Raw genomic sequence first — 11,741 nt, 5'->3', positions numbered from 1 at the left:
AGTCATGTTGTCTAAAACATATAGGAGGAGGAGAGGAAGGAACATAGTAAATAACAAGAAGGAGAGTTTAATCGAAAAGATTAAGAAATTGAGAAAAGTAATCAGCGACAAGCATAAAAGCTTAGTTAATTTTGAAAGACGATCAGAGGAATACAATAGGAAAACGCTCTCACCATTGATAGAACCTATAATTGAATTGGGAAAAACCAAATCTAGTTTTCACTCTAATCATGATTTTACACCTAAAAAGGAAGAAGTAAAAGAAAAACAAGAGAGTATGGTAATTGATGATAATGAGGAGGATGATGAGGAAGATGAGCAGAGTTATGAGAGTTCAACAGACAATTTTTTAAGCTCGACTAAATTTGAAAACAGTTTACTTGGTTCTAGTAAAAACGATGATGTGCTGTCACAATATCTAAAAACGTTTCATGCGGAAAAATTGAATAATTCAATTAGTTATGGAATTTCATACAATTCTAAAGATGACGTGTATTATATTGGAAATCAGCAAGTAATATTCGATGATAGTTATATAGATATTGGTAAAGACAGATTTCGAATAACTCACGGTCTACTTGAGTTATTATTCAGTTCAAACCGAATTCGAATGTTTATAATCAGAGAGATCTGGATAAGTATAAAAAAATCTTAACACTTACAGGCATACATTTAGATTGAAGAGGGTATGTTAAACGAAATCAGGGAATTAAATCGCAAATGATTCAGAAGTTATTTCCAGTAAAAAAATTAGTAAAAAGAAGGGATGGGGTTTATTGAAATTTGCAAAAAATAATTCTCATAATAGAATTTATCAATACTTTGATAATTTTGACGAATTAGTGGAAAGATTAAATTTACTCTATTCCTCAAAAGCTTCTGGCAACACTGGACATGATATTGAGATCGTGTCTATAATTGAAGAGCTAAAAGAAGCAAAACTAATTGTTCAGTGTTACGATGACTCTGCATCGATTCGGTCGAATTGATACACCTAGTGCTGGGCCTGCTGTTGCTAATCTTACGTGTGATATTGACTCGATAACACAGAAGATAATCGAATCGATAAATCAACAAGGAATCAGTGAAGCTGTGAAATTTTATTTAGATTCGCAAATAACCAAACTCGTTTCGGAAAATACAAAGAATATTGGAGTGAGCATAATTGAAAGAGAACATATTCTAAGTACATCACCAAATTTTAGTGCTAATATTGATAAAGCTATTGGAGAGAGAACTCTAACTTTAGAATCTGCTCTAGGAGAAGTGAAAACTTTAACAGACAGCTTTTCATCCCAGTTGGTGAGTATTAACAACGATAAAGTTGATAAAGCTTATTTAGATGAGAAATTAAAAGCCATATCAGATAAAATCAAGAATTTGGAGGTGCTGGACAGAAACTATCTCAATACTAAATTAAAACAGCTTAGTACAGAAATTTTTACTAAAGTAAATGAAACATAGCCATCGCTAATTGATAAGCAATATTTAGAATCTACTTTGCAGAAATTGACTAGTTCTTCATTAACAACAGTATAGATGTAGAAATATGGATTCACTTTAATTTGACAGTATAGATGTAGTAATATGGATTCACTTTAATTTGACAGCGAATGGATTCACTTTAATCTGTCACCAAGGGAATTTTTCCCTCGAAGGGATTTTTTTCCCTCATCTAGCATTCACTTCAATCTGTCAGTATAGCATTAGATGTAGAAATATGGATTCACTTTAATTTGACAGTAGAGAATTTTTCCCTCACAGGGAAATTATTTTTCCCTCACTGAGAGAGAGAGATCACTCTCTCCTTCTTCATCCCCCTCGTCCTCACTGGGGGAGGGGAAGATTAGATTAGATAAGATAAGATTAGATTAGATAGGATAAGATAAGAGAGAGAGAGGGAGAGGGAGAAGGAGAAGGAGAATGAGAGGGAGAGGGAGAGTGAGGGGGGGAGGGGAAATCTATTTTTAGAACACCCCCTCAACCCTCCAGGCGGGGGGAAGGGGAGGCGGGATGGTCGATGGTGGAGAGGGGGGAGGGGGTTTTGGAGCAAAAAAGTGGCTTCAAAGTGTTAAAATCCCTCTACTATAATTAATACATTGATAGATTAATATATAATCTTTACCTAATCTATTCTATAGATTTATTATTATGACTATTTATTTCCAATAAATAGAGAATTTTCCTTGTAGTCAGAGCTATGGGTGTGTACCATCAACAGCAGCATACTGCCCCCACCACCGTGTGCTGGCTTGCTTGAGCCCTGGCCTGAGCCCCGGCACATGCCACGGCACAAGCCCCGGCCCAAGCATATGCACTGCATCTCTTATTTTTCAAAATAAATGAAGAATTTTCCTTGTTCAACTTTGCCCAATACTAAGCTTTCAATAATTGCTGCTAGCAACCAAGTGAAAGGTTAGATAAAAATATAATAATAATTTCCCTCTGTTAAAGATGGATGACAATAGCCCCCACCAAGGACTCCCGCAGAGACCTCACAGCATGCAAAGTGAAAATATCACTGTGTTGATGGGGCCTGCTGCAATCATCCTGCAACACTTGAACGCTCTGGGAGCTCAATCTATACATCAGGGGCTGCAGACAATCCATGATGGTCAACACCAGCAGCAACCAACCTCCCAAGACAACAGATCTCAACCCCCACAACAACATTGTGAAAACATCACCCCCAAACGTAGCAATAACGATCTCTCCACCCCCACCAGCAGACAAGGCGCTATCAGACGCAATCAAAAAACTTTTAATGAAACACCTAGATCAAGTAGTGTAACTCCTCCTTTGAAGTTGGATGTCAACCACCGTCGTCAAACAGAAAAGTGTAGTCCTACATCTGAGCAAGGATTGGAGGAGGGGTACCTTGCAGGACATGTCACACTTGACAAGGATCGTCCTCAGGTTTACCTTACAGGTGAACCTCTAGACAATCAATCTCTCCCGTTTCTAGGGATGTATTTAGGTTAGGTCTGCCAAACCAGCTCTGTGCAATACGGCAATGGCTTGTGATGTATCATTATTTTAGCTTTAGTTTTAGTATGCTTCTTCCAATTTAATAACACACAACTTACCTATATTTGACAGATGGACGACTCATGGATGGAGTTTTCTGACGATGAGGAGGCAATATACAATCCACCCTCACTATACGTGCTAGTGCTACAGGTTTTGGGGAGGAGCTCAATACCTTGGTGCAGATCTTGGACTCCTGCCAAAATCAATTTGCGATGATATTATAGTTTCAGATGAATCATACTGTGTACTGAAGTCAAATGCTATGTCCCGCTGTGATTTAAAGACTTCAACAACATGATACCCTATTATAGGCAGGAAGCAATCTGAAAGTCGGCTACAGCATATAAAGACCCAAGTCCGTTCACAGGTAGCACCTTTCTATACAACATGAATCACATATCATCATCATGTAGAAGCCGTGTTCCCAATTGTTGTTGTGAAGAGATAATTTATATTGCAATCCTATTGAACAAACGACAAACGTATCAAGACCACTTCATACTTCAAAGCCTGGGGCTGGTTGGGGAAAGTCTCCTAGTTGATTATAAGCAAGTCATAGAAAATCCATTTAATCAAACTATGAAATGAGGTCTCATTCAACACCAAAAGTATGGATCTTTGTATGAAAAATACCTTATATCAAAATTATATTTCTAACCTATATTCATGTTCCAGATGGCAACCAATAGATTACTACCAGACCAACTACTGTTGACCAATACAAAGCTGTTATGTAGACAAGTTGCGGAAATGAAATTACCATCTGCATCTCTTTTGGAATGTTATGAAAATGCTATGAAATTGAATGAAGATGAGGATCCACCTGCACTACGATACATGCATGTCAAACCATGCCAATGAGTCTTTACATCAATATATTGAGCAAGCACTATATTGATCATTCCATAACCATGGCTCGTGCAAGTATCATGAAAGTGGTGTTATGCCTTATGCTAGCACTTGGTGTCAGCACAGCGCTGGACCCCATGTACAAAATGGAGGATTTTCTGACATTGAGGGAACATGGTCTTGATGCATCAAACATCTTCCATATTCGTCAGTGTCTACTAACATCTGGATATCCACCTCTACAGGGTAACTGGTCAGCAATCAACCAAATGTACAGTGACATCAATGACTGGTACATGAAAATGGCAGGGGAATGAGATGTGGAGGGGGATCTTTGCTGCCATGTCCACTGCGCATACAATCTGCACACATGTCTCCACTCATCATTTACCTCGATGGACTTTCTAGAAGCAGTCATCAAGAGTTCAGTTGGGATCTGCACACCATACTGTGAAGAACAAGTACCTACTACTGCTGCTGCGGACCCAGCCACCACTTGCAATGAAGGGAGCGTGTGAGTGTGGAAATTGTCATTTTGTGATTGGTACCCAATGGATAGTAAAACCGTGTGTGCAATACTATGGTGATGGCTACAAACCATTTGAATCTGTTGATAACCTAATGGAAGTAATATCTAACCTCTTCCCTGATGCTGAAGTGAGAAGTGATTTTAGGAATAATGCAATTACTCTGAACTTCCCAATCAGTAAAAGTTTCTGTGAAATATCCCAAAGACTTGGAAGTGTGTACTACTGGCTTGTCATTGATATCTTGGACTGAATATCTATATAACCTCAATAATTTATTTATTTATTTATTTATTTACATGAATAGAAAAATTACAACAACATATAGAGGCTTACAGCTTTATGCCAAAACAAGCCTCATTGAAAATCAATTGTTTACACAAACTGAAACTAAATTAGTAAGAAATAAAAAAAAACTAAAAATAGCGATAAAAATAGTTTGGAAGAAAGATTATAAATAGGAAATAACACAAGACACAATAGAAAATAGAAAAAAAAATAAAGAAAAAAAAGGCAAATTGAGAAAAGGGAATAGGTAGCAAGCCTATTATAGAAGAAGAATTTGAATTTTAAATTTTTATGGTCTGAAAATTGATTAAACATTTATAATTTAAGAGCTTGATAACATTGTTCACTAAAATTGCGCAAATTATCAGCGAATATATCTAGAATTGTATTCAAAGAATTGTACAATCTAACAGTTTTTTGTAAGAAGCAATTTGCATGATGTACAGTGTATATTCTATCCAAAGCAAAAAACATATTTAATCTAGGTCTATTTAACGGAACAAAGATACTAAAGAGTTCGATAATATTCGGAATGTCTAAATGATTATTCAATATTTTAAATAAAACAATTAATGATACGAAATCCCGCCTGTTCTTCAACGACATAATTTGAAAACTGACTCTCAGACACCTCATAGAAAAGTCATACGGGCATGAATGTCCATACTTCTTGTAATACATGAATCTGAGGAATTTATTTTGTATGCGTTCGATACTACTAATATATATCTCTTGATAAGGACTCCAAGTCTACTTCTCACCAGGGCCAGATACAGCATCTTGATTAAATCAATGTCTGTGAAGTGTCTGACATTTCTTATGATAAATCCTAGCATCTTATTTGAAATATTAAGGATGTAATTAATGTGATCTCTGAAGGTGAGAGTGGAGTCTATGTAGACACCCAAATCCTTAATCACATAAACTCTTTCAAGATGTTCATCTAATAATTTGTAGTCAGCAAAAATCTGTTGCTGTCTAGTGAAGACAATAAATTTACATTTCTTCACATTTAATGCCAGATTGTTTTTTTCACTCCAATCATTCAACCTGCCCAATTCCTCCTGTAACATCTGAGAGTCCTGATCATCCTGTATAGTTCGATAAATTTTAACATCATCTGCATAAATGAGACAATTACTGTTTTTAATACACTCTGGAATGTCATTGATAAGTAAAAGGAACAAAAGAGGCCCAAGATTACTCTCCTGGGGCACACCTGAACCACTCATGAAACATTTTGATCTAATATTATTGAAATACACAAAGAATAAACGCTGACTGAGGTATGAGTGAAAGAAGGCAACCATTTCGGATGTGAAACCAAAGGCAAACATTTTCTGCAGAAGGATTTTGTGGTCTACCTTATCAAAAGCTCTGGAATAATCGAGGTAAATTGCATCAACACGTATGCCTTTATCAAGGTGACTTGAAATGTAATTAGTAAATAGGAGAAGATTACTGACAGTTGATCGTTTTTTAAGGAAACCATGCTGACTAACCGTTATAATGTTTTTAAAATTATTGAAAATATGCTCAAACAGTACATACTCGAATACTTTTGCAGTTGCATTCAAGTTGGATATTGGCCTGAAATTTTTCAAATCATTTAGTTTTCCACCCTTAGGAATCGGAGTGACTCTTGCCTCCTTCCAACTTCTAGGAAACTTGTTTTTACGGATGGACAGGTTGAATAAATAGTGTAGAGGCCTAATCAAAATTTCCCCACAGCCCTTTATTATATAGGGGGGTATGTTATCTGGACCACAAGATCTTTTAGGTTTTAGGTTTTTAATAGATTCAGCTACTTCTCCCTCAGTAATGATTCTTATATTAAAAGAGTCTGAGACACCGTTTATTTTGAAATTGTTATTGGGACCTACTATGTCGTCGAGAACAAAGTGAGTATCATTATCATAAACAGACGCAAAATGATCAGCAAATGCTTGAGATACTTCTCTAGCAGGAATCTTCACATTGTCAATTTCATATTCCCCAGGTACGGTTCTATTTGCTCTTCTATCCTTCACGTAGTTCCAAAAACTTTTAATGTTAGTTTTAGCACTGTTTTGTACACCTGTTATGTAGCTGTGATATGCAACTGTTATTTGAAACTTCAGTTTAGTTCAAACTTCTCGAAACCTTTCATTGTAATGATTTGAAAACTTTCTTAAACGGGCTAACTCATTTTTTAATTTGAGATTTTTTATGATATCATTGTTAAACCAACGTGGATACTTAATACTACTTATTTTATTTGTTGTTGGAATACATTGATTCATAGCCTTAAGCAACAAATCATAATAATACTCAACGGCTTTATCAACATCCTCAATCAAGTATAAACTGTCCCAATCAGAATTTTGTAAAGTTATATAAAGCTTATGAAAATCTGCTTTTTTAAAATTATAGTAAGAAATGCTAGTGGGAAGGAAAGCTACGTGAGTCATTTCAATGTGAAAAACAAGAGCAGGGTGGTGACTATTTTCAGCAAGCGTGGGATCGTCTTGCCTGGTATCATTCAACGGGATATTACTCAAGATTAAATCAAGAGTTCTTCCATTTATATTTGGAACATTATTGAAGGAATTCAAATTTAACAGACTCATTAATTGAGCAGTACATCTAGCCTTACTGGAGCCGACAGAGAAGTTGAAATTATAATCAGTAATCTCATTCAGATTGAAATCGCCAACAATAATATTGTCATTGTTTATCAAACCGTACACGTTTTCAATACTCTCTACAAAGTTCTGATAATCGAGGAGTCCAGCTGTTGGTCTCAGATAAACTGCTGTAATGTTGATAGTTCGTCCAGGCAGACGCAGTCTGACAGTGAGTGATTCGGATCTGACCTCCGCATGCACACTCACCAATGCAGTCGACAACGAAGCAGCAACAGCCACCAGCACGCCCCCGCCTCTCGTTCTACCTGATAATGTTGGGTTACGGTCGCATCGATAAATTTTGTATTTGCCATCACAGAATTCACCGTCTCTAATGTCCTCAATCAGCCAGGTTTCAGATAAGACGATAATCTCACAAGAAGAATTCAGGAGTGCAAGAGATAACTCATGAAGTTTAGTTCTCAATCCACCAACATTCTGATAACAAACTAAAGGTTGTTGAAATCTAGAGTCTTTGTAAGTCGACATCACTAGAGATAAGAATTGCTTTGCTGCCTTCTTCTCGTTTAATCTTTATATTGCCTCCTTTGTCGACCCACAGAAACTTGTATTTTTTGTCGATTTTTATTTGCCGTGCTTTCGAGAACAAAATCCGTCTTGCTCGGGACAAAGATTGATTTAAATATATGGGTGTATCCGATGGAAGTCCTAGATGACGTGTTGACAGTGTGCGTTTCACACGTCTTTTCTGTAACATTAACTCCTTATCAATTCTTCGTACAAACCACACTATTATACCAGGAGTTGACCGATTGTTCTGCTTCTTCAATCGATGGCACACATCAATCCTCTCAGCACAAACTTCTATGTCAAGTGCCTTACCAACATCTATCACCTTATCTAAAGTGTTCTCGTTTGGAGTTTCAGGTACACCAAATATCTCGAGTGTATTAGCACAAGAATATTGCTCACTGTCCTCTAACCTTATCTGAAGTTCACTTATTTTATTCTTTAAACCCTTATTTTTGGTTTCTAAAGTGGAAATAGTTTCATGAAGTTTAGAGATGACTTCATTTTGCTTAAGAAGTAACTGACAGTTCTCATCGAGCTTTTCGTGGCATGAGTTCAATGATTTACCGAAATCATCTTCAATCCTTTTGAGCATGCTTTTGAGCTCATCCATAGTGGTACCCGACTCGATGACCGACGGCGCCGACGTCGACCGCACAGGCGTAGAATCGCTGCAAGACCGAGCCAGACGTTTTTTCTGCATGCACTTGTCGCAGGACCAACCGCCACCATCAGCCGCAGATGACAGGAAATTCATGTCACTCTCGGTCAACTTCACACACGATGAATGAAAGAAACTCCCGCAAATATCACAACTCACTTTTTCTTTAGAGCTACGATTCACCGGTTTTAAACACTTGGCGCAGCTAGTCATTTCAACAGGACGCTCTTATCTACAGATAAACGGCAGCGCAATCGAAACTCGACCTCTCTCATTGATAGCTCAGAGCAGACTCTAATTGTATATGTGTATTATCTTTTCTTGCATATAATGTTAATAAACAAGGAGTGAAATTGTCATTGCTTCCCATCTTATTGTGTATACAACCTAGACCACCTCACACACAGTTGTGTGGGTGTTGGAAAAAGCCAGTTGCAAAAAGTAATTCTCAAACAATTAATATCAAACAATGTCCAGAAGAGCTTTTTCCAACACCCTGCACACACACTATATCAAAAGGATATAAGAAAAAAGACAGAGTTGAGTAGAAAACAAATAATATTATATTGAGAAATAAAGCAATTGAAAATTAATAGAAATACAGGAAAAAAAATAATGGCAAATATATATGGATCATAAACATTTCAAAATAGATATTGCATAGATGATGATTGCACTCACACACACACACAGGACTAGTCCAGGAGACTGCGATCTCTGAGAAAATAATTCAAGATGTGCAGAGCACGCACCCTTTGAATAGTAAGATTATTGTGTCTCTCTGCCTGCATAAGGTGGAGACATAGCGCCAAACTTACTTGAAAGAATTCAATATTGTCTACTAGAGTTTCATGTCCACGCCGATGGTCATCCATAGGGGAAACGTACGAAACTACAAGCTCTTTCTGGATAGCCACACATAGAGGCCCCACAATTCCAATCATTGCTCTATGGGAATCCCTATAATGCAGTCTGGTGGGGAGATAGCTGAAGAGAGCTGTCTCTATTGCCGTCAACCTAGCCACCGTTATAGATTGAGCCCTATTGAACAGTCTCTCTATAATCTCCCTAACACCCATGAACAGGGGGTCAACCACAGGATAGGGGTGAAGTTCAATCCAACGCACCAATCGTCTTTGCTCCACTTCAATGAAGCGATCAGTAGGTTGTCCTCTCCGACCACCCCTACCCTGTGGTGGGCCATACACCGGCGACCAGGCTCGAAACCCAGCAGCAGCCATGGCGTTGTCATCGGCTTCTGCTTCTGCTTCCGTGTCTGCATTGGCTTCGGCAGCAGCTCCTGCATTGACCTCTGCGTCGGCGGTAGCCTCTGCATCAGCGTTGGCCTCTGCATTGGCCTCTGCGTCGGCGGTTGCCTCTGTGTTGGCCTCTCCGTCGGCGGTAGCCTCTGTGTCAGCGCTAGCCTCTGCGTCAGCGGTTGCCTCTGCGTTGGCGGTAGCCTCTGCGTCGGCCTCTGCGTCGGCGTTAGCCTCTGCATTGGCCTCTGCGTTTGCATTGACCTCTGCGACAGCGTTGTTGCCTTCGGCGGCGTCTGGTTCAGCATTGGGAACAGGTGCAGCGGCAGGTGTGCCGATTGGTGTGTAGAAGAATTGGTCAAGGAACGCTTCAACATTGTAAATTTCCACAACCCCCTCCCCCTCCTCCTGTTCTTCGGCATCCTGTTCAGGCATGTCCTCCTGAAGATCAGGAGCTACTGCCGCTACTTCAGCCCCCCACTCCTCCTCGGGAGGCAATGCTACTGCCTCCTGAATATCCTCTGCGGGAGGCGGTGATTCTACCTCCCACTCAGCAATATTTACCTCGGGCGGTGGTGGTGGTGAAGGCGGCACAGGATCTACCACCACCATACGCGGTGAAGGGTGAACCACCATGACAGGCCATTGGCGGCGGTGATCATCCTCCTCTAGTGGGCGACGGCGGCGTACTGCAAGCTGAGCATGCTCGTCATCCTCGTCGCTGCTGCTGCTGCTGCTGGATGAAGTGAAAATACGAGACATCTCACAAAATAATAATAATAGAGGCACACACGCACGTAAAACAGTTCTGTCACCAACACTGCCACTTAGCAGAATAAAGTCTACATCCTATGAAAAAGCTCAACTTTCAAGCCCACCTCCCCCCGCTCAGTATGAACCGGATTTATGTGGGAGTGATGAAAATTTACAGCACTATCAATATCCTGTTTAAATAAGGCGAAGAAGAAGAAGAAGAAGAAGAAGAAGAAGAAGAAGAAGAGAAGAAGAAGAAGAAGAAGAAGAAGAAGAAGAAGAAGAAGAAGAAGAAGAAGAAGAAGAAGAAGAAGAAGAAGAAGAAGAAGAAGAAGAAGAAGAAGAAGTAAAAGAACAGAGAAGAAGAAGAAAAGAAGAAGAAGAAGAAGAAGAAGAAGAAGAAGAAGAAGTAGTTGCTTTCAAAAAGAGGGAGAAGTAGAGGGAAGGAGAAGTGTGTCTAACTGTCAGATTTGAGTGAAACGATATAATAGCAACCTTCCAAAGAGAGGGAGAAGTATGAGAACAGAGAAGAAGAGCAAGAAGTAGTTGCTCTCAAAAAGAAGAAGAGACATAGCGCCAAACTTACTTGAAAGAATTCAATATTGTCTACTAGAGTTTCATGTCTACGCCGACGGTCATCCATAGGGGAAACGTACGAAACTACAAGCTCTTTCAGGATAGCCACACGTAGATGCCCCACAATTCCAATCATTGCTCTATGCGAATCCCTATAATGCAGTCTGGTGGGGAGATAGCTGAAGAGAGCTGTCTCTATTGCCGTCAACCTAGCCACCGTTATAGATTCAGCCCTATTGAACAGTCTCTCTATAATCTCCCTAACACCCATGAACAGGGGGTCAACCACAGGATAGGGGTGAAGTTCAATCCAACGCACCAATCGTCTTTGCTCCACTTCAATGAAGCGATCAGTAGGTTGTCCTCTCCGACCACCCCTACCCTGTGGTGGGCCATACACCGGCGACCAGGCTCGAAACCCAGCAGCAGCCATGGCGTTGTCATCGGCTTCTGCTTCTGCTTCCGTGTCTGCATTGGCTTCGGCAGCAGCTCCTGCATTGACCTCTGCGTCGGCGGTAGCCTCTGCATCAGCGTTGGCCTCTGCATTGGCCTCTGCGTCGGCGGTTGCCTCTGTGTTGGCCTCTCCGTCGGCGGTAGCCTCTGT

The sequence above is a fragment of the Nilaparvata lugens genome, chromosome Y (assembly GCF_014356525.2).
Source record: "Nilaparvata lugens isolate BPH chromosome Y, ASM1435652v1, whole genome shotgun sequence".
Lineage (NCBI taxonomy): Eukaryota > Metazoa > Arthropoda > Insecta > Hemiptera > Delphacidae > Nilaparvata > Nilaparvata lugens.
This window is presented reverse-complemented; position numbering follows the sequence as displayed.